At 37.6% G+C, this 25,227-nt stretch overlaps 1 protein-coding gene across 2 annotated transcripts in view; it reads left to right on the top strand.

Moving 5' to 3' along the window:
- Positions 1–25,227, top strand: part of tnr (tenascin R (restrictin, janusin)) — a 155,362-nt gene that overhangs the window by 24,760 nt on the left and 105,375 nt on the right. For both annotated transcript variants that reach the window (XM_057333098.1, XM_057333099.1), the window contains exon 2: positions 9,501–9,536. The gene's annotated coding sequence lies outside the window, so the exon portion shown is untranslated. The remainder of the gene's footprint in view (positions 1–9,500; positions 9,537–25,227) is intronic.

The following is a 25,227-nucleotide window of genomic DNA, read 5'->3' as shown; positions in this document are numbered from 1 at the left end:
TTGACATAAAAGATGTTTTTATGTTACAAAGATACATGCAGCATTTGAGAAAAAATAAAAGGGCACGTGATCATTTCTAATTTCACAACTCACTTTGTAAAAACAAATCGGGAATAAATCGTATTGTGAGATCAGTATCGTGAATCGCATCGTAAGCTGAGTGAATCGTTACATTCCTAGTTATTTAAAGGGACAGTTCACCCAAAATGAAAATTCTGTCATCATTTACTCACCCTCGGGTTGTTCCAAACCTGTATACCATTTTATTTTAAGGTCCAATTCTCTCTATTAACAAACCATTAACTACGACTTTTGCCTCAACAAACTCCTAATTTGGTGCTTATTAATAGTTAGTATGATGGATTGGTTAGGATTGGGGATGTAGAAATATGGTCATGCAGAACATGTGCTTTATAAGTGATAATAAACTGCCAATATTCTAATAATGTGCATGCTAATAAGCAACTTTTTTTTTTTTTTATTTGTTCCTTTTTTAAAGTGTTACCAAATATCTTTGTTCTGCTATAAACACAAATGAAGATATTTGGAAGAATGTCAGTCGCCCAACAGATCTCCTCCCCCATTTACTGCCATAGTTGGGAAATAAATACTATGGGAGTCAATGGGGAGTGAGATCTCTTTGGTTACTGACATTCTCACAAATATCGTTCTTAGTGTTCAACAGAACAAATAAATTTATGCAGGTTTGGAACAATCTGAAGGTGAGTAAATGATGACAGAATTTTGACTTTTCGGTGAACTATCCCTTTAACAGAGCCCGTAATCGTGTCAGTCATATCGAGGTTAAACTAGAGAAATTCACACTCTTACATACACAAGTTTAAGAGTAAATTGTGATTTAACAAGTCGAAATCCCTCAAGGCTGCTGTGTAATTTAACAGTGTAATGTGCTGTCACGGTCTCATCATGCTGTGTTACTTTTGCTCAAAGGCTCATTATAAGTGGTGTGTCTATATATAAGATAAACTTCAAAGTGAGTTTATTGTCATTTCTGTCTACTCTCAAGAGAAACACATAAAAGGTGTATGGTAGGAACAGACAGCAGGATTCAGTAGATCTTTGCAGGGGTGCTGCTCTCCTCCCTCTATTATGATGATGATTATTTTCATTCTTTTTATTAAAGGAAGCGCTCATATGCACAGCTGTGATAGCCTGTGGGAGAAAACTCTTCTTTGCCGAGTCTGTTTGGAGCTGGTGCTCCTCATCTTCTTCCCAGATGGGAGGAGTAGACAGATGTGCGACATAATGTCACTTGCATTTTAAACTCATGGTAGAGATTTTCATGTTGCTGGGAGTGGGACACGTGTGCTTTACACTCCTGATACAAAGATTGGTGAATTAACCAAGCAGTGATGTTGTGGGACAATATGATCTCCGCAACTCACCTGTAGAAGTTGGTGACATTATGTGCTTTGTTATGTATGCTTTTGTGAGCCTTTTGAAGATGTTAAAGCCTGGTGAAGCCTCCCGGACCCTTTCATCTCAGCCCTTCTAAAAATCCGAGATTTAAGCTGTCCTGGTTTCAAAAACTCTGGGTTTATGTGATCGCTTCACATCTGCTTAAAAATGCAGTAGTGAGTCAGGCTATTTCACTCTGAATCTTTCCCTTTAACAAGTGTTAAAGAGTAAATATTCCTTGATTTTTAAGGTCCTGTGTCCAACAACAAGTTTACGTACATACAAGGTGTAAAAACACTATTATTTTGTTGAATAACTTTGTTATTCATTCACCTTCGGCTTTACAACTTGGCAGACTGCTTACATTCACACACGGCAACATTACACACTGCATGATATGTAATTTACATGATCTCGTAATATATACTCTTTAAAGTTTGTTACCTTACAGTACATGTACAGTACATCGCTTCTTTTTTTATCATGGTTTTCCATTCTAGTTAAATTCCTAAATAAAATGCAATCTATTGTACAGTACTTTGGTACACTTGGTGCTTTAGAAATAAAATTTGATTAGATTTTTGATTTGTTTTTGAACTGATGTCAGCAGATGTTCTAACGTAAGTGTTTTTATGGTACATTCAAGAGAGCCAAGTTAGTAGTGGATGTTATGGCGTGCACACTGGAAAGGTCCTGGCTGTAAGTAAACTAGTGCGGGGTGGGACGGGGGTCTTAATGCGGGTCAAGACCAGTCGCTTAAAGCACATCATTATAACGAGTGTGAGTTCAGTGGTGGTCATTAAGTGCTGATGGCACAAAGATGATTGTAGGGATAGATGCCAGTGTTTGCAGGCTGTTGGAGATATCTGTCAGGACATCAAACAGCTACGGATGGTACTCACTATGCACCCTGCCAGGGATTCCATCTGGGCCAATCAGGGAGATCTATAATACCCGGTGAAAGCTGGCCATTAGCATTTCCATTCATCTCAATGGCACCTGAGCCGGGAATGTCACGTGACTTAAGGCTCTTTTTTCCTGACTGGGGTGTTTTTGGCATTGAAGCGATGACACATCAGGTAGGACCGGTTCACAGTTGGGGGCTTCGCTGTTGCCATTTCTCTCGTAGCGGGTAACATGTTTTACAATAGTGTTTTCCAACTCGTCCAAAGCACTGTGCATTTTGTATTTCTCACTTTGTGAGTTGATAGAAAATTGAGTTGATAAGGTGAATCAGGTGTGTTAGATAAATATCCAGAATCTGCTTTTTTGGCCTGTTGGAGAACATTGTTTTGGGCACTGCCGCATGCACTGGTGGTCATCGTTCTGGACCGTGAATGCAATTTGACTTGAAAGTGTGGTGGATGCCCTTCTTGTCGCCAGATCTGAAGACTGCGCCGGCGAGCTCTTTCATAGATATGATCAAGAGAGAGGAACATTATTAGATCAGGGTGGTGAGTCATTCACAAACCTGTCACCAACACTGCATAATGTGTTTACTGAAGATGAACCTTGCACATTACCCAAAATAAAAAGCAGCTTTTTTTGCTATAGATATTCTTCCAGCGCTTTAAAACTCTTGTCCTGGAGATAACATGTTCATTTGGAACAAGGTTACAAGTGTCACCGGCGAGCACTTTCTCTCAGGGAAGGAAATAAAGACTGTGTTCACTGATACGCATTCGTACACAAGGTCAGCAGCATCCACCAAGCGGTTGCACTTTATTTTACAGTACGTGTACCTGTAGTGTACTTATCTAAGAAAGTATTGGGTAATTTAAAGTAACTACATGGGATAAGGTTATGTTTAGGGGTAGGTTCAGGTTTAGTACCTAGTTATAACCCAGTTATAACATTTACTATAACAAGTACACAGTATGTACATGGGAAACAGGACTGTAAAATAAAGTTCTACCGTTCACTATTTTTACAGTACGTTGTTGTACTGTAGAAGGACTCGCTGTTCCTTTTCTGAGCATTCGTGCTGTGAAAGTCGGCTTCACGTTCTGAATTTAGAAACCAATTCATTTTTTCTTTGCTTGGGGAAAACGCATTCAGCGTGTATGACAAGCTTTACTAATGGAGTAAATGTTGATTTTAAAACATGGTTTTCTTGACCAATTTGCTGACTTGTTTGCAGAAACTTGTTACTAACAGGAGCTTCTCTTGTTATTTCTTTGTTTAAAGTTGTAAGGTTCATTTTTCTTTGGCTTTCATGTAAGACATGTAACGGTGTATTTTTGAGTGTGCTCATGGGATTCATACTGTTTGAGGAGTGTAGCAGACGCCTCACCTCGAACTTTCAAAGGAGAATTCTTGCACGTCTCACCCATGATGGAGCACCTTGGGATTATCCCATCAAATGCGAGTTTGTCATTTTTGCCTGCCTTTCTTTGAGCAGAAGAGGTTTTTGAATAAGACGCACACTACAAATCCTTTGTCTGGTCTTCTGAGATGCGAGAACCACAAAGAGCCGCTTCTTTCCTACCCATCTGGAACCAGCTCAACGCACTGTGGTGATTGAATGGAGAAGGATCTGCGGGTCACCACAGCGCCCGCGAACATATTTCTATAAAACCCTCTTCCTCTCGCCGGCACGATTTACAGCTTAGCAATAAATCACGGCTGTTCATTCTGCAGGAAAGCAAAAAAAAACCTCTGAAGCTTACTTTGGTGAAGTCAGTATTTAATTTCTAAAGATTGGTTCAGCAGAAAACTCATAACATTAATATGGATCAGAGGCCCGAGCTTTGTTTTCCGAATTGACTGAGATTAATGAAGGATGCGGATTTTCTCATTAATTATTTGTGGAAGAGCGGTTTTACTTATTAAATATGTGTTGCTATCAAATTATGGTTTGGGAATTCAGCCATGTCTATTAGTGATATGACTGTAGCTGCTTTTTGAAACTGCGTGTAGCTAAAACTTTTAGGGAGCTTATGCAACTAGAACTGTAGCAGAAGCATCAGGCTGAGAAACAGTTTACCATACAGCTCTGTTCAAAAGAGCCAGTGTTTTAGTTACAACATTTCTGATTTCAAAACTTGGACCTTAGTAGAAGTATTATCATCATACTCCATAAAAAAATCCAACTTGCAAAATGTTCTCCCAAACACAGGAAATAAAGTAACTTGAAATTTTTAGTTAAATGAGTCGATTTATTGTTTTGTGTGTACTGCACAAGATTCGTCTTGAGATTTTGCTATTTTTGTGGACTGGACAAATGATTTTACATTAAACAAGGGCATTTAAGTTCCCAGCATGCACTGCAGCATGTGAAGCACAATTCTATGGTTAATATTTAAAAGATGACTGTTTTAGTGTTGGCTGGCTGTATTTATGCTATTGTCGTTGTTGTTAATTGGCTGTTGTATTTAGAGTTGTTTCATAATGAATTACGTTTTTTTATTGTCACCGCGTTTTAAGTTTGTGCTTTTAGTGTTGAGTTCTAACGGCAGAATGCAACACTGCTGCTGAAAGTGCATTCAACATAAAGTATTTGTGAATGTGCAGTTTTAAAGATCCATGTTTTTGATATTAAGTCGAGGATGTACTGTATGTAATAAAATAATGACTAAGTTAAATCAAAACTTAATTTTAGTTAGGTGATCTAGTCCACTTGGTTAGAAAAAAAAATGGCATTACAAAATGGAAGAAATTTAAGTTGACTAAACAATTAAACAATTGTTGAGAAAACTTAAAAATCGTATTGCATTAGGTTGCCTTATTTTATTATGTTTTCTCTACTATTTCTTTTTTACAGTGATTTATTATTTAAAATAGATTCTTCCTAAATACGCGTTCTCAAATGTTTCTTTAGCCCAATTGGTTGCATTGTGTTGGCAGTGCAAAGGTTTTGGGTTTGACACAACACATATATACTACTGATAAAACAGTCACTGAGAGGCCGTTTAAACAAGATCATTTTGAACTAAAAACAGAAAAGTTTTTATGCGTTTTGGCAGTTCTTTTACACGACAATGACTGGGAGACTGAAAACGCAAACTTTTAAAAACAAAGTACACATTTTTGAAAATTACATGGTTGTCATCTCTCTAAAGAGGGCTTTTCCGATAACGATGACTTCATACGCATGCGTATTACGTGTTCAGTCTGTAGGCATGTACGGATACTCCCAAAAAACAATAATGGCGGCCTCCATGGTGTGTTTGTGCTGCGTCACTTATTATCATTTCTCCAGCAAAAAGTAGATTTGCTGCACCACCAAGATCAGCGGATACGTATTATTTACATACACCAGACTTTAAACACAAATACATGCCGACAAAGGTTATTAAAAGCATTTTTGGCTTAAAAATTGGTATGTGTATGTGCGCAGGAATGTAATGTTTCTCTATAAACTGACATTGCTATCCACCAACCTGTCATGCTCAATACAGCGTTTTTACTGTGGATCCATGTTAGCGCAGATCGCTTTGACAATGGTGTTGTGCGTACGTGAAACTTTTATAAAACGCAAAGGAAAAACGTTTCCGTTTTCTAATCCATCATTGTCGTGCAAACGTACCCTGACAAAATGCTTTATATTTTGTAAAGAAAAACTTTCTGCCAAAGTATTCTTGTGTTATTAAAAGAAAGCAGACGTCTGTGAGGATGTTCTATCACAGTACAATGTGGGTGTTGTTCAGAAGTGCAGACATAACATCCTTTATGCTTTATGAAAATAAATAGCACATTGGAGGCCAATGTACATCCAACTTACAGATTCCAGTGCGATAATGATCAGTGGAAAATTACTGAAGTGTTGAAAATAGAAATTGTACACGTTTATTTATAATAATGAATCTTTCTAAAGAAAAACTACTTTTATTGGATTGCGAAAGTTGAAATGACACAATTTCATTGTAGGACAAAAATGTCATAAACGTGTGTGTATTCTAATACAGCAGGGCTGTTGAACCTGCCATCTATAGTGCAGATGGATATTTGAGACAGAGGAAAAAACATCTGACGGTTGGGAAGCGTTCCTCTGTGATCTGCTGAATTTTGCCGGCTTAATATACAACAAGCGCAACCTTTGACACAACAGACAAAAAGACGATCTACAGAACAAAACTCATCCAGTAAATGATTCAATTAAGTATAATTACCGCAGAAAGCCATGTGCCATTTCAGTACGTGTTTACATGCCCTTTAAACAACCCTGACATTTCCCGCTTTGCTTTTTAAGTTCATTCTGCGAGCAGAAATATATAGAAGAGAGCGTGAGAGCACATTTTGTTTACATCACCACCCGAATGGGTCATCAGCATCTCGGCCAGGAAAAAGGTCATGGATTATATTGACCTATTCAAGCTCAGTAGCCCCAAGCTCTGGGGTCCTTAAGCTCCGGTTGGGAGGACAGCAGCACAGAGTTAGATGAATGAGGTAGGAGTACCCGAATCGATACTAACCTGGACTGCCCATACAGAAGAGAGAAAGAAGAATTGGGATGGGATAGTAAATATGAGCTTAACAGATGGAAGCGTCGGTGTTTGTTTAAATGAGCTCTTCCGGGAGTCTCGCAACATGATATACCTACATCTGTGCTATAATGCCACATTATATCTGTGGTTTGCTGTCAGAAGGAGTGTTTTATCTTAGGAGGCAAAAGTAGGTATTGTTTCTCATGAAAATCCCATCAGAAAAAATGGCAGGATTTCAAGGGACATCATGTTCGTGTCTGGCTGTGATATGCAGTGCAATGTATGGAGGTGTGATGAAATGTAATAATATAATGTTTTTTCTACTTAATATGCTGCTTTCACTCAGATCAAGTAACTAGGAAATATTAAAGCTATTCATGAATATAGCTTACAAAGATGAAGGGCCTTGAAATACAGTCACACAGCGTTCGCTGTTTTTGACCTTCCTCAGTATTTGCATCGTGAACAAGATCAAGACACTGTGAAAAAAACTTGAAATCCAAATTCAGCTTTCTGCTCTTAGTGTGGATGCCAACACAGCACCCTATGTTCTGGAACAGTTTTACTATTAGATTCATATCGTGCAATATATCTACAAGTTCATTCCCTTTTAAAAAAGCTCTCATGTCACAAAACAGGAGGAGGATTGAAATGTCAGGATGATAAGTCCTTCACATATATGTCAGTCCATTTGCACCAAAACCCGAATTCAAAGGTCACATCAATAAGTCTTTATTTCAGCCGCACGCACCATTAATCACTCAAAGTCACATCAGTCATCAGATAGGACTAATGTGCTGTCTATAGATCTCTCACCCTTCACTTTCCACAAGTGTCTCATTGATTCCATTTGCTTTCACGCCAAATATCTGTGACATCCTTTCTAAAAATGCCTGTCCCGATAAAGGGCGTGAGGTCAATGTGACAAATGAGTTAAATAGAATGATAAAATACATTGTAATGAAATTATTGTGTAGTAACTATTTGACTTGTTTATTTTGTATTTATGTGTCTGTCAGAAGTGTCTCATTATTTTGGGGGGAGGTAAAGGATAACACTTTGTGTAATAACTTAGTATGACTATTTTATGACAGTACTATGGCTATTTTTAGTGTTATTCTTTAAGTGCTTGCCGTACTGGACCTGTACAGCTGTAGAAAAAATTCCAAATTTTCATTTAATCATCATTTCTAGATGTATTGTGGTCATTCCGGTCAATTGTCTGTTGAATGTCAACAAAATCAAACCTCAGGAGTGACGTAAAGTCATCCAACAGCAATGTGAGAGACTGACAGCACGACAAGACACATGAAAACTGTGATCGAAATTGAGGTTACCACATAAACATAATACATAATACATAATAACCGAAATACATGAACAAATATTACTGTTGAATATGAACTTGTTTTTGAGGTCTGAAAAATACAGAGCAGTTTTCATTTTCTGCAAATAGAAATGATATTTGAAATATGGTAGAAATAGCGTTAGTAGTTCACAGAATGAAACAAAAATGGTCATTTTACCTCAACACATACCTATAGTAAATTTAGAAAAACTGCATATCATTTTTTCCTCAGCTGTATGTATGAAATTGCTGATTCTTTTAAGAACATGATCACAAAAGCTGCATTCAAATGATTTTGATTAATCACATTGTCAATTAATAAACAAAACAATCAATAAGTTATTATTTGGGGAAAATTTGTATATTACATACTGTAGGTCATGGAGTGATTTATGGCGGAAGAGATGTTTCCCATAAACCACCAGCATCGTAATCAGATGTCCTTAGTTACGGATCATTGACTTTCTCAGTGATTTTACAGTATAAAATAATGTATGTACTGTTACATTACGTCAGCATATTCAATACTGAATCCAAACAACCTTAGTTTGCCAATAACACTACATATTGTAACGGAACTGCAGGAATGACCGACTATGGTAGGAGTAAAGTCCAATATGCTTTTAAACACGGGGAGAAACAGAGGGAACCGTGACACATATATGGAATATTATATAATACCATACGTGTGACTGTTATGTTTACCTTAACGGTATTATGTAGTAATGCATGCTGTTTACCAGTAACAAATAATAAGGCGAAACGTTTTGAATAACTTTCAGAAAGAAAATAGTTATGCACCGTGGTTATAAAACTAAAGAAATCATTTATTATGAACGAAAAACCTCTGGTAATTGAAGCATTTATGAGAATAACTAAAATTGTGCATGTTCTTAAGCAAACTGAAAGCTTTGTCCGACTGTAAAAGCATTTTGTAAAGAACTCGCACACAGAAGGGATTTGCGACTAGAAAGCTCTTCAATGATTTTCTTAATTTCTTTTTTTAACGCGCCCACATTTCCATAACTCGTGTGCAAATCTTATGCTTTTATGACCCTTTTCACAAAACGAACAAGCTCTTTATAGCTAAAGGACAGAAAACATCAAATAGCTTGGCAGGGCTTAATGTTTATCTTCAACCATACAGATACGTTTGTTACAATATGGAGTTGTGCTTTTGGCTTAAAAAACAAATGAATTATTATAGTTCATTTTCAAGGAAGGGTTTTCACTTTTGGGAGAGTAATTAAATCATCGCATTGGAAGTGTAAACTCATTGTGACAATGCAATTTGTCTCTTATTTCAGGAGGGAACCACTGGGGTCTGCGCAGAACGTCAAAGGGTAAGTCTGAAAAGATCTTCGATGCTATTTTAATTGAATCAAAATTAAAAATTGTATAATTTTGACCTTAGGAAAAACGTAGACATGTATTTAATGTCTATATGATTTTGCTGTTGGAATTTGAATGTATCCAGAAATGTGATCTGAGTTATTTATGGTGCTTATAGAGTTTATAATAATTATCAGATCCCAGTTGACAGCTAGAGAAAAAAGAAAAGATTTGAAAGCTCTGGCCGTCACTTTCTTGTCAGTCCTAACAAAGGCATCACACTGTCTTGTGTAAGAAGGTCAGCAAGAAAAATCTTTGTCAACCCTTTGTGCATACGGTTCTGCTTTCATTTACTGATCTTACAAAACAACGTAGCGTGAAAACTGCAGCATACAGACAAACAAAACGGTCTCTAATCCATTTACTGTAATTGCTGATTTTGCCTCACGGAGAGAAACCGTGGTCTCTAAGTAGCTGTCCAGGGTGCTAAATCAATGCGAAGACATGGCTCACTTCCCCTCCCTCTCACCCCTGCAGGCTTCAAGCAGCAATCGGTTTAGATACGTCCTCAGATGAGTGTCAACAGGCAATAGATGTGTGTGTGGACAATCAGGGGAAAGATGAATTCCCTCATAGCCTGGCCACTCCTCATGCCAGTCACACTTAATGGAACCGTTCTCAAGTGTGACACAAGAGGAGCAGGCCAGAAAAAAACAATAGCACACTGTCTGTGAGAACAGATGGAGGGGAAGTTTAAATACACTGCATTGTGCATGAAATCAATGGTGTCTGATGCTTTTTCTAAGTCCTGCTAATGAAGAACTCGGCTTCACAAGAACCTTTATTAGGCCCGGTCAAGCCACACTGGTGTTTTTTGTCATGTTGTGATGAGACACGGATCACTATTATATCTCTGCTGCCTAAAAGCAGAGCTCAAGTAAGGGATGTAATAGAGATGTTTGTCCCAAGTGAGCCATCAGTTGATTGTAATTCGTAGTTTTTATACAATGTTTACTAAAAGGACCTACTGTATTTCTACTTGAAAAAAGGCATAAATATAAAAAAATAATTAAAAAGAATACATAAATGTATGTATAAATCTCTTTGCTTTCAGGCAGAAACACAGCTACTTCCAAAACTGGAAAGGAAATAAAAAAACATTGCGTTTCAAAAAAAAAAAAGTTTAAATAATCTAAAATGAACAATTCTGACAAACACGAAGGGTGACCAATAGTAATGTTTTCTAAAAAAAAAAAAACGATGCAAGGTTTCTGTCGGACAGCGACTATAGACGGTTTCATTGGACGCACGCACCTGGCTCGAAGTTAGCTTCCGTTCTGTGTTTGTTGATCGGTCTGACTAGTGGCTTTATTTACATTTCATTAATTAACATGTATCATTTATATTCATATTTTTTGTGTAACAATTGTATGAAATAAATACATTGTCGAATTGTATTGTACGCTAATTTGATTAAATAAACAGTTTGTTGAATGGGTCGTGTAACTTTGTCGCATTTAAGTTTAGCCAAGCAACGGTTCTTCCCAAAATAATACTGGCTAGACATACTCTTAACTAGTGTTGTTATATCTTTTGATTGTTATCAGAAATAATCTACAGGCCCTCTATTGTTTGTGAATGCGTACCGGAGGTTAAGTTGGGGTCACAAAAGTGCGCATGCGCAGTAACGTTTGTTTATGTTTTTATAATGAAACCGTCTGTAGTGGGCTGTAATGACATTACATCTTTTTAGTGCAACAGGTGTTTGGCAGGTTAGGGAACGGGTTAAACTCATTCCCCGCCTCTCTGGGTACCTGCCGTCTGCGTTGTCCCCCATGAGCAACTTTTTACCGCTTTTTAAGTCCACCGACATTAATATCGCATTACTGGTCCAATCACCTGTCAATCAAACTCCCACAAAGGGTGAATTTCTCCATGAACAGGGGAGAAATTGTACATACACAGCTAGACGTTCTCCCTAAAAGATGAGAATGGATGGATTCAGGGTCTCAGGCTCAATTCACAGAAAGGCTTTGTAGTTAAAAGGGCAGACTATTATAGGATAACAGCGTGCCCTTTCTCAGAAGCATTTGGCAGAAAGTGGATTACGTTATTGATTTTTTACAGAATGTAACAGCATAAATATTTGCGTATTAATGCAGTACAGTACAATCAGTGTTGACCTTGCTGAATGAGTTTTTTTATGTGGGTGCCGGGACAGCTGGAGTTCGCACTGTTCATGAGCTCTTCAGAAAGGGCTTGTGTGTTCAGTACAGCCGAATGATTCGCATGCGAAATGAAATGAATTGCTTTCATTGATTGAGTTTCACACTGTCATTAACAGTGATGAAGATAGACAAGAGGCCACTGATGACTTGCTTCTTTGTGGCGTTGTGATGTATGTCCTGCTGGATCTCACTTAACCTTTTTGTCTCGCTATTTAAATGGGCTAAATGGCTGATGTAAGCGAAAGTGAAATGTGTGTTTATATGTGTCAAATTTGACTGATGTGGCCACTGTTCATTCACTGTTTAAGTTATGCCATACATGAGGTAACAACAGAATTTTTACCCCCCCCAAAAAAGCATTTTATTTCACTCTAATGATAAGGTCATGTTGCAAGATGCATGAGCCAGACTTATTGTCCCATTGTTTCTTATACACATATATCTTTCCTTGGGGTCAGTCCTCGAAAATCTCCTGGTGGAAGTTTGGAGACCATTATGTCACCAGGACAAAAGGGGAAAGGTGCCATTTTAATTAAAGTTGGCAGATTTACCGTCCGCACAGGGTTTAAAACATCACCCGTCTGTGCAGATCGAGGCCGAAATGCCAGCGATAAAAATGATTAATGCTAGCCGGGGTAGCGAGGAGATTTCTCTAAGGGATCGGCGGAGGAATTAGCACAGGCATTGGGAGACTGTACTGTAATGAGGAGAAATGACATTAAACTCATACCCTTAGAAACGAATGGAGCACCTGGGCCGAGCGGTCATGCCTCAACGTGATCTCAGACCCACCACTGAAACTTATGTTCGGACACAGGAGGCAAAAAATGAGACGATCGTAAAAATAGCGGAGTCATAATTTTCATAGACGGAGCAAAGTGCACATTGCAAGATTGAGGATTATCAAGCTATCCACATTGAAAGCATCACTTTTCTTCTGTTGTGTTACACAACTAATCGCAGACTGAGACACAAACTCATGCATGTTATAAAAGGAGAGTTTATTCTTCACAGCATGTCGTTAAACAACAGAGCGTTGGCTTGTGGTCGCTTTTGCACTAATTTGCACAGAGAATGATGAAGAAAAGAGCCAAAAAAATCACTTTAGGAGATGATGATGTTTTCTTGCAGTATCAAGTAGGCTTACGAGCCTGTCAGGAAAGTGCGCACACCAGGCGACGGTTCGAAACCAGTTTGAAAGCTGTCGTCGTGTCTTCAGCTAATCACAGCGTGTCTTGCAAGTGTGCGTACTTGAACAGTGCCGGCCACGGGCACACGCTGGGATCTGGGACTTCTTGATTCACTATAGTCGCTGAGGTAAAATATGAACGATTTTTTCACCACATTTTGAAGACTGGTTTGCACAAAAATGCCATATAAACAACATTAAAAACTTGTTTTTACATTAAAAATCTTTTACTGAGTGCCAAAACTGTCTTCTTACCTAACCCTGATTCACAAAGGTAAGCTTATAATAATGATTTAAAATTTGAGCTGCAACTTTGTTTCAAACTGCGATGGCGATAGAGACACGAAGGTTACGAACTGCAGATTTAGGCCGTGTTCAGACTTGACTTCTTTTTCGAAGCTGCTAGCGTCTGTTTTACATTTTATAATCCTATGGAGTAAACCGTGTTTTCAAAAAACGTCCTGAGCGCTTTTTTAAACGCAAGCGCCGGCGTCTTTATCTGCAGCTCAGAGCGTCTTTTGAGGTTGAAAAAAGTTCAACTTTTCTGAAAGAAAAGTTAGCTTTTTCACAGCTAACCAATGACAGAGCGAGGAATGAGATTGGTCGAGAAGGCTCAAGCAAAAAAAAAAATGGCGGCCGAAACGCCCGTTGGAGATAGTTTTAAGTTGTAAAATGTAAGTTTCATTTTCACTTTCAGCAACTTCTGATTGTATTTCTAGCGAGAAATTACTATTGTAGTTTTTAAATATGTGATTCGTTATTGCAAAGACGCTCTCTGTTTAAAATTCAAGTAGACTTCCCTTACGCTGCACAGACGCTGTCTTCGAAGTCATGGCGTTCGGCTGCTATTTGTAACCCTAAAAGTTGCTAAAAGCAACTTTGTCAACTTTTTCTTGTCAAAAAAGAAAACTGGGCGGCCAGTTTGTAAGAAAAGACAAATGTTTGAATCATTTCAAGTCGGCAATGGATGCCGGATGCCGGAGACATGAAAGCGAGGCCTTCAAAAACATTACAGCCCCTTTGTTTCTCCATCTCAAACAGCTTATTCTGCAGAGAGTGCTTCTCTCCCATAAAAGAAGCCGAACTGATTCTGTGAAAAGATAATCATATTATTCGTCTCCCCCACAGAGAGACAAGACGATTGCATCTCTTGTGTGCTGTTGTCTGTCAGAACTGGAATTTTTAATTAGCACCTGGAAGCTCGTATTTCATGCTTCCCCGTGGCACAATTGAGAAGAGACCAGTCACAAACTGTTTGTGTAACCGTTTGGAGCATTGATACTCTCCCCACGTGGGCTTAGTTTTTGGAGCAAAGTAGGGGAAAAGTAGAATCATTTCTTTATAGTTTTGTGTAATGCTGGCCAGTGGGTTACTGGGTCATGAATGTTAAGCACTCAACATTCACTTTGTTTCGAGCCTCAGCTCTGGGTTATGAATCATGTATTAGGCTATAAAAAAGAGTCCAGTCCCAATAAAAATATATTTATTGCTGTTTTATAGGTAGCATGTACTGTAAAATGTAAATGTTACACTATAATCTGATGCTTCTGTAACGGATTGGCCAAGAGAGCTCTTATAAAGAAATTTAAAGTTGCAGTCTGTACCTTTGTGTCTCTATAGCCATCTCTGCTTGAAACATACGGTTACAAGTTACTTTTATGTATTGTAAAACTAACATTTCCTGTGAGACCCAACAGCTAAAATTTTAAATCAATATTATGACATTACCTTTGTGAATCAGGATAAGGTAAGGAAACATGATAGTTACTGATTTTTTTTTTTTAACCAAAGGTTACAGGTTGCGGCTATGAGCTCTCTCTTGAATCGTTTCTATTTGAAATGTTGACATTTCAACTTCACCTTTATGTTGACACATTATTTCCTTAACTCCAACAACACACGTAGCAAATTGATGATGGTTGGTTCAACCAATCAGATGTGCCAGAATACATGAAAATGTTAGGAAAACATGAATTATTATACTTGTTATACACATTATGTTTTTTGATGCAAACTGTAAAAAATGTAATTTGACGTATTTGAAAACTGAAATGAAATTTTTGAAATGAAGTAAAAAAAGTGTCTGAAAATAACATGAAAATACAAAAAAATGTTTTACGTTTTTCTGGCGCTCCAACTGGCGGAATATTACCGCTTTTAAAGTTTTTTACAGTGTGGAAACTTTTTTTTAATAAAAAAGGTAATATGATTATGGTGAATTAAATTGAGCTGTGGACACTTTGGTGTTATTCTGTACATTGCTGCGTAGTTTATCGCTCTGCGGTTTTGAAGTGAATATTTATTTTACTGGAACAATAACTTGTGAGATACAAGAAACGGACATCACCGTGGGAAAGCTGTTAGTTTCTCAGCGGTCTATTATGGTTTTTAATTCATGTAATATTTGCCTGATTAACAATACTCTTGGGAACAGAGGGTGTGAAGACTGCAGAAAAGAAAGACAGCAATAAACAAACAACCAAACCACTATGACACTCAACAAGCACATATTTCAGAGATGCAGTTAACACACCACCATACTTTCAACGTACAATGACTGCAACGAAGCCATGCTGTGGCTAGTTTTATTTATTCATGGAGCAGTGTTACTTATTAAGGTGAATTTACAACTTACAGCTGAACAGAAGACTGCATACGTTGAGCAAATATTGTTTTATTAAGCCTTAGAAAAGAGGTACACTACAGTAAAGAATAGGAGCACGTATCTCACCAAGGAATTTTCTAACATTGCAATTGGCATAAAGTGGCTAGAAGCACAAACAAATATCAACAACACAACATAATGACAAAACAATGACAGAAACATACACTGTAAAAAACTGTAATTTTTCAGAATTTACCTGTTAGCTTTTTACAGATTTTCCACGTAAAATGTAAATGTAAAAAACTGAATTTTACTTTTTTTTTTTTACAATTTTTTAATGTATTTTTTGAAATACGGTCAAAACTACAAATTTACAAGAAAAACAGGGGGAAATGTAATTTTACAGGGAAAACCCGTTATTTTACAGTTTATTTCTAAAAACTATAAAATGACAGAACAAGGCAACACATTTACAAGAAAAATGGGGAAACAATTTAATAGATATCCTTATATCCTATAATTTTACAGAAAAAAAGGATTTCTGTTTTTCCAGTTTACAGAAAATTTAGTTTTTTTAACGGATTTTTTTTTTTTACAGTGATAATGTAGCAAGTATCCAGCAAAGGGTACATAGGCATTCATGCATTAGGCCACACTCTACCCTGCATGTTTGTAAGTGCTCAAACATGCACAGCGGTTAATGTTGAAGTTATTCACCCCGAGAGTGATGGGCGCTTCAGCTGTTCGCCGTAGTGCGGACAGCAGGGGTCGGTTTAATTGCGCACGGGTCAAACAATAAAAAAAGCCTTTCCCCCCGTGAGCAACCACAGGCACAGACAGGTCCGCTCGAAATACTGCTGAAAGTTCGCCGGATGAATCATTGTTCGTTAGCTTTCCATCCATCACAGGGGTGTGCTGAAATTAACCACGGACAGCTCCAGCGAAACACTATCTAAACAGCTCGGCATGCTTGTGAGTCTCTTCTGTTAATTACTAATTGCCAGGATGAGATCAGAGATCCATTGCCTCATGCATTTTAAGTGAGGTGAGTTTCAATGATTTCTTGTTAGTGGCGTAAACACCGCATTCAAAGTGTATTGAACTACATTGCATACTGGAAGAAAAGGCGAGGCACAGAATGCTCTTTAGGTAAGATTTATTCATTTAATTGATATAATACATGTATGTTTTTCCTGCAGTACTCTGATAGAGTTACCTTTGTGAGTTTCTGAGACTTACATGCCAGGTCCCCTGTGAAATGCATAGACCATATTGAGAATTTCTTGGCCTCATTTATGGATAAATAAATATTTTATTCAAGCACAGGGGTGACCTTGTAAAAGAGCAGGCACGGATATACATCATCACTTACTGAAAAACGCATATGACCTGGTTGAATGTAATGCACGCTGTTGAGCATATCGTCACACTCACATATAAAGACGGATGTAAAAGTGAGATGAAAATGGTACACTTGGATGTCCCATTATTATTATTACTACTATTTTTAATAAGGCAAAAGTTCTAGTTGACCAACCCCCAACATGTGCACATACATTACAAGTTCATGTCTGTTTGATGTTTAATAATTATTAAAGTCCGGGTAAAGAGAATTCTGAGAATTGTTTCTATACGCATTATAGATGTTAGAAATGTATTGCTGAAACACATTACAAAGACGAAGTATGTAGTACTGAATTGTGGAGTTAAACCGTTAAACAGTTTTTCACCAATTCACTGTTCAGGAATTTTTGGGCGGGGCTAAAACGGGGGATCGATGACGCAATGGATTGTCCGAGCATGCATGGCCCCTCCCTCATAACTAGAGCGCCTAGCTTCAGGTGTCTGCTCAATCACGAGCTCAGGGTTGTAAGCTTTTCGCACACGCTTTCAGGCTCTCACTCTGCCCAACTAAACAAATCTCAGGCCAAATAACAGGCAAATGGTAACGCAGACGCGAACGGAAGGAGGATCACTGCGCGTTATCGCAACGTGCTTCAGTGAATGATGTTTAATTAACAAATTTCGAGATGATCACGAGCAGATAATCCACCCGGCTGTTTCGCTATCAGCAGTGCCAGCATCTACCTTATCAGCTCAAGAGAGAACCACTACAAAAAGACAAAGCTGTCTGTGCTCACACTTGACTTTTTTGAAGCTGCTAGCGTCTGTTTTAAATTATAATCCTATGGAGTAAACCGTGTTTTCAAAAAAAGTCCTGATCGTTTTTTTAAAACGCCAGCAACGGCGTCTTTTTCTGCAGCTCAGAGTGTCCTTTGAGGTTGAAAAAAGTTCAACCTTTCTGAAAAAACGTCCTGTCAAGCAACTTTTCACAGCTAACCTGTGCACATCTTTTGCACAGCACAATAACAACATGCGAGGAACGTGATTGGTCGAGAAGGCTCAAGCTTGAAAAAATAAAATGGCAGCCCATTGGAGCATAGTTTTGTATAAATGTAATTTTAATGTTCACTTTCAATAACTTTTGATTGCATTTGATTGCATTTCTAGCGAGAAATTAGTATTGTAGTTTTTAAATAAATCGCATCCAGAATAAAAGTTTGTGTTTACATAATATATGTCTGTGTACTGTGCATAAAAACATACATATTTCTACATATTTAGGAAATATTTACATGCATTTATTTATATTTGTCAATAATTGAAATTATTTATAAATGTTTATTAATTTTATATTTTTTCTTAAATATATGTATGTATGTGTATGTGTTTATAAATACAAAATTAATATGTGAGTGGTTATAGCAAAGACGCTCTCTGTTTATAATTCAAATAGACTTCCGTTACGCTGCCTATGAAGCCTGTCTCTCTAAGCTGCCTTCGTGCACAAATGCTATCTTCGAACATTGCCGGCTGCTAACCATAACGCGCTCTGGGTTCGGGCTAATACCGGGCCTGGAGCCTTACTCCGGGCTCGGAGCGCTCTCCCCGGACAGCACGCCAAATACGCATACCCTTTAACCTGCTTGTGAATTATCTATTGATGAATATCGCGCGTTTGAATTCAAATGCTCCCATAAAACGTATTCACGTAATTCACATATAGCCTACTGGGCTGGGGACTCAGGTTGAGCGATTCAAGTGGGCGTGGCTTCATTGCCAACAGCGGACACGCCCCCATCGTTTGAAAGCAGAGAGTCCTGCTTGTTTTTCCAAGATTTTGATGACTTATTTTATTTTTTCTCCATTCAAATTTGGCTGGGTGGTTAATAACACACTTTTCTGTTGTGTGACAAACTCAGAACACATATTTCATTGTCGCTTTACTTGGACTTTAAATGCCTATTAATAGAAAATCACTCAAACGAGGGTTTTCGGTTGTATTCCCCGAACTTAAATTTGGGTAATAAGGTTTCTTCATATAAAATGAATTGAAAATAAAAGGGCTCATGCAATATTTAGTTTGACCTTCTCAGGTTGACTACCATTTTCTAAAGATTCATTTCATCTCATTCCACTGTCTATTTGTGAAAGACATTCAAATACACTCAAGAGTTGCAGGTGTTGCTGCACGGTAATGTGTGAAATGGTGATCACAATGATTTTGCTCAAAATTGTGATCACGATTAATAATCACAAGAATTCTTTCAATGTAGAACTTTTTTCATTTTGCTTCAGCATATTTATTACACTTTACGGCCAATTAATGTAGGGCGGTTCAACGATTAATCGTGATTAATCACATCCAGAATAAAAGTTTGTGTTTACATAATATTTGTGCACTGTGCTTATTCATTTTGTATTTATAAACACATACACATACATGCATGTATTTAAGAAAAACAAACGTTAATAAATGATTACATATAACATTATTCGTTGAACAGCCCCAAGATATAGATGTAGTTTGATATAGATATAATCTGCCACTGTTGGACTTCATAGTTCGAATTGTGCCATCATCCATACAGTCCACCCCAGAAATCAACAATTTCTGACCTTATCATGATAATGTTTTGTGCTTGCTAGTACGATTATTTTTTATTTATTGTGGGTGGCAGAAATAGTTATCACGATTAAAACACGATTCATCGTGCAGCCCTAGTTTCAAGGCCCAATTTAGTTCCCGTTCATTAAAAGTATTGAAGAACTACAAAAGATTATCCCAGCCAGCTAATTATTTGATAAGAAATAATCCAAGCTCACATCTACAGTACAATGACCTCTACAACTTCTTAATTCTCACCATAAGCTAATTGTTTATTTGTCTCATGCAAAAAGAAATACACACGTCCCATTAACATATTTGACATCATAGTATTATGTATTTCTGGCCTCAGCCTTCATTGCCGTATCAAAGGCTTCTATCATTTCCGTTTGTCTTATCATCAGTTTTCTCCTGTAAGCCCCATTGAAGATTAATGAAGATGGAGTTTTTAACACATTCCTCTTCTCTGAAGAACCTCAGCAGCCGGCACATTACATTCCCACCCACCTGGAAATTAATTGGTGGTCTCTGAAATAGAAAGAGAAAGTGCAATTCACGTTCCATCTGCCAGTTCTCGCTGCCATTAATTTTGCACATCTAACGCCGGCTGTGTTAAAATAATTTCTGATGCTTTCATTTGTTAATAAGCAGAGAAGAAAAAACCATTCTGGCTAATTTGAAGCCGGTGACTTATCGCTGACAGTACAGAGGCTGGAGAATGAGGGTTTTCCTTTGCTTTAATGATTCCCTCTCCTAAAGCGTGTTCGGGCACTGGCAGGAAAGCTCCTGGCTTTCTGATCCCCGCGAAAAGAACAATATAAGAAATACAGTAATAGTCATTCTGGTCATCTTGCGCTGCAGTTGTGTTAAAATGTATAAATACATACAGCATGCAGCACCTGTGCACTGGTGCAAAAAATGCCATTTCCACCCAACAGGAACACAACATTTCACCTAACGTTCGGTAGATCGCACTTTCCTTTTATTTTAGATGCATTACCTCACTGCATGGAGATGATGCATCCAAGATGTTTAACAGAGCCTGAATTTATTACATAACTATACATTTATATAGCACATTACCCTTAGGGTGACCAGGAGAGAAAGAAAAATTGGCCGCTTCTCGCAAGCAGCGAAGAAGGTGGATGTTGAATGTGAATGTTGTGTCTGAAGAAGGAGGTGTCTTGTGCGCAGGCTACATTACATCAATCATGTTAATCCTCCCGCTCTGAATCAGAGAGCCAGCTCAGCCAGAGGGAAGCGGTTGGAGTTCTGGAGTCGCTCTTTAGAAGACAAGCCTGTAATTTGATAAGAAACGCGAGAGAGGTGAAAAGAGATCGGAGGAAGAGTTGAGCTCAATCATTTTTCTGATGCACCCAATCATGTCTGTGATAAAAAATGTTGAGGTTACAGCACACACATAACTGCTGATGCCGTCTCCTCTGCCATTTGCATTGGGGTTATGACAAAATTCTTAGCAAACTTTGTAGAATAAAGTTGGATTTTAGAGAGACCGCTCAAATCGAATTTGGATGGAAGTCATTGCTGACTCCATTTGATTGACAGTTATGTTGGTTGAATTGAATTATAATCTGACCCTCAATGATTTAAGTGTCATCTTAATTTGTCTGTTGTTAATAACTGTATCTCTTTTTACCATTGTCGAATGGAAGATGAATATATTTTTACGTATAAATACACGTGTAATACTTTATAATAGAGTTCCATTCATAAACATTAGTTAAGGCTTTAGAGAACATAAACTAACAATGAGCAATATCTTTTACAGCGTTTATTAAAATGAAAATTCATTATTTACTCGCCCTCATGTCATGTCAAACCTGTATGACTTTCATTCTTCTGCAAAACACAAAAGAAGATGTTTTGAAGAATGTTGGTAACCAAACAACATTGACCCCCATTGACTTCCACTATATGGACACAAAACCACTGAAACATTTCTCAAAATATCTTCTTTTGTGTGTTCCACAGAGTCTTAAACAGGTTTTGAATTACGTGAGGGTGAATAAATAATGATAAAATATCCCTTTAATGTTAGTTAATTTAAGAGAAATGCTTATGTTAACTGATGTTATTAATATTAAAAATGTGATAGTGAATGTTAGTAAATTTACGTGATCAATAAGTGTTGTAGAAGTGTTAACAAATGGTGCTACCAATATATTCATGGCAAGCAATTTTATGAATTCACTCTTTATTGTTTGGCCTGTCCTTTTTAAATAATTTATATATATGGAACAAATGTTAAAATAGTACACTTCTATTAAAATCACGATGTACTAGGAACAAAGCTATAAGTACCACAATAAGGACAATTCACCCCAAGGCAAGCTCACTTTATTACCATAGTGTGCCTAGAAAATGTGAAAAAAATAGTACAGTGATTAAATAGCGCTGTTTTTCTTTCAGTTGTTTAAAAGATTCGTTTTCCAAATCACTTTTTCATCATAACTTGAAACTGTTAGAATTAATGCTCTTTTAATCACCTCAAATGTTTTTCTTGACCCAATAGTCAGATTATGGGTAGGTGTGCTTGGCACATCTACGTTTGGCTTTCTAATTACTCCTAATAGGAGGCACGTATTGATTTCTGTGAGCATGCATCGATTGGTTGGTTTTGAAAAAGTCATGTGTCTGAATGCTCCAGAGGCTGCTGCGGCCACCCCTGCTTGTGCACCCTCCTCAGCGACGACCGGCGTCATCGATTGGCAAGGAAAACAATGTGCGCACGTGCACATCCAGATCGCAGCCAATATCAGCTAAGTGTTCGTTTTTATCTGGTGCATTCACAGGAACTTCCTACTCCTCCGGAGAGAGGTGACCAAATACTAGAGCTGTTTGACTGTTGCATATCGGAATCGAACTTTTACTTGCATTGTACTGCGAACTTGGCAGAACAAGTAATGACAATTTGCTCTTAATAAGGTTATAAATATTCACTGTCAGTGTTGGCTGAGGTGATGAAGGTGATGTGCAAAGCCATGATGTAATACAGGATCAGTCCAATTGTATTTGAGGTAAAGAGCACTGAGGTTTATGAATAAGGTCTTTATCTTTCCTGCTTTACATAAAAATGAGATGTGTTTCCATTAAAAATACATTGACCGACTGTAATTTAAATATAGCCCAGTGCTATTACTGACAGTTTTTTTAAGATGTATGTATTAAAGGTCCAGTGTATGAAATTTAGCAGCATCTAGTGGTGAGGTTGTGAATTGCAACCAATGGCTCACTCCCACCCTCCCTTTCGAAGCACTACGGAGGCTGACACAGGACAAAGATGTCTTCACGTTTTCTCTTCTTTGCCTAAGGAGATAACGTATTTACGAAACGCGCTCTGTAGAGCAGTTTGTCCGTTTAGGGCTTCTGTAGAAACAACATGGTGAATTCCATGTAAGAGGACCCGCGGTGTATGTAGATAGAAATAGCTCATTCTCATAAATAGCTCATAAAAACGCTTCATTATGTCAGGACCTTAAACACCTCTGAAGACATTATGTGTATTATATTGTGTTTCTGTCAATAGATCCTCCAAAAATTACACACTGAAACTTTAAGAAACGTTTTTTTTGGAGGGGCTAAAACAGCACAACTGTTTAATGAATGCACCCCTTAATAAATTGATGCAACATAGATCCTGTCCAAAGGTTATTTTCCATGTAGAGTATCAATGTTCAAATGTCAAAATACTAAATTAGAACACGTTTTTATTTTCCAATTTAATATAACCTCTGCAATATCAAGCGATTCCTAATTATTTCTTCATCGCCACAACCTCTTCAAGGTTTGACTTGACCTGATATTTACTGAACGACAGATGCAGGAGAACGTTAATATCAAAATGAACTCTTTTCATTCAAAGTTTCATCGTAAGCGAAAGTCACCACAATTTTCACCATTACGCCCGTTACGTTGATACTATATTTCACTCTAATGTGCTTAATGTCACATGGCTTCTTTCAAATCCGTCCAATTTCAGGAATTGACATGTATCACACACAAGGACGGGTCTGTGGGTGGAACCTGGATTTGAATGAAAGTGAAATTATTTGCTTGACTAAAAAGGAACATGAAGCCATTTGGCACCCTTCAGCAGTTCCAGGTGCATGTAATGCTTTGCTGCATTGCGTACCTGCGTCCTGCTTGATTGCTATGTATTTTTAGATATAGAGACTGTGGGGGCAGAATGTAGGAACCTTTATCTTACAGTATGTGACAGAGGAGAAAACAGCTGCAGAGTTGGCAGTGATGTCATGGACGTTTCTTTGTGGTCGTCCTTGAGGACATCAGCACTGTCTACCTTACACATAATATAGCCTACTGGAATCCAGACTGCACTTCTAGTGTCAAACAGCACAATCCCTCTAGATTCCCAGTAAAATACAGTATATGGTGTATTTGTGGGTCTATAGGGATATGGCCAGTATGGACGGTGTGATGCTCAGCTCCGGAAAAACGAAGAGACCACTCCAAAATTTTCAATTGACTATGTTTAGGTATGTGTTTAGGCAAAACGATTAATTCTGTGAACTACTGACAAGATTTCTCCCAAATTCTAAATTAAAATATTGTTCTTCCTTGCTTTTATTTGCAAAACACAAAAACTGGACAATCTGGTCAAAATAACAGAAAAGATGCAATGTTAGCAGATCTTCAATACTGCAAAGAAAACAAGTTCATACTCATTTTAACAACACGATACTAATGTGTTAATGTGTAGTGTACTGTAGATAAAAGTTAAGAAAAATCAGCATTTGATTTTTATCTCAATTTTCATGTGTCTTATACATTGCTGTTAGATGACTCTCTGTTTTTGTTGGAATTCAACAGACACTGAAATCTAAGGTAAATCTTTTTATTTTTCTAGACATGTACTTTAAATCATGTAGAAGTGTATAACATCAGACTGGGCATCTTCACAACGGAATCCTAAAAATTCAGGCTGCATGTTACCCGTGCAGTAAATGAGATGTCAGAAAAACACTAAATAAGGTCTTCAGGCCTGTCCTGGTTTGATGATCATATAGAGATCATAAAATTCAGTGATGGATAAAATAGAAATATGGTTCATGGCTGGGGATGTAAATAACCATGAACTGATTGACAGTTATGCCTCCTGCTATTCCAGTAAAAACCCAACTCACTCAGATCCAGGAAATGTGTTGGGTCAGAAATATAAATCGCCGCCCTGGTTCATTATAGAAATGATTCGAAGTTTTAACAAAGCGTGTAAAAATGTATTCTTTACATAATTAAGAGGATTTGGGCATTTAAGATGCTTTTCAAGTTTGGCTGCATCATCTTGAATTAGACATTTTTTAAACGAATTACAGTACACAACCGATCAGGGCTAACATTTTGGACTTAAAGGGATAGTGCATCCAAAACAAAAATCTTATTTAAATAATTTACTCATCTTCATGTCATTCCAAACCTGTATGACTTACTTTCTTCCGCAGAACACAAAAGAAGATATTTTGAAGAATGTTGGTGACCAAACCACATTGGCCCCCATTGACTTCCATTGTTTAGACGCAAACTAATTCTCACAATTCTCAAAACATAAAAACACCAGCCTAAGACGCAAGTAAAGATCACCTCATACCAACATCTCTAAGCATAATAGAAAGTGTGTCATTATTTGACTTCATTGTGTCATTATTACAAAAACTAATCCAAGTAGACTGGAGTTTTCTTTGAAGATGAGAAC

Source organism: Triplophysa rosa, linkage group LG5 (assembly GCF_024868665.1).
Source record: "Triplophysa rosa linkage group LG5, Trosa_1v2, whole genome shotgun sequence".
NCBI lineage: Eukaryota > Metazoa > Chordata > Actinopteri > Cypriniformes > Nemacheilidae > Triplophysa > Triplophysa rosa.
Note: the sequence above shows the minus strand (reverse complement) of the source record. Positions and strands in the feature narration are given on the sequence as shown.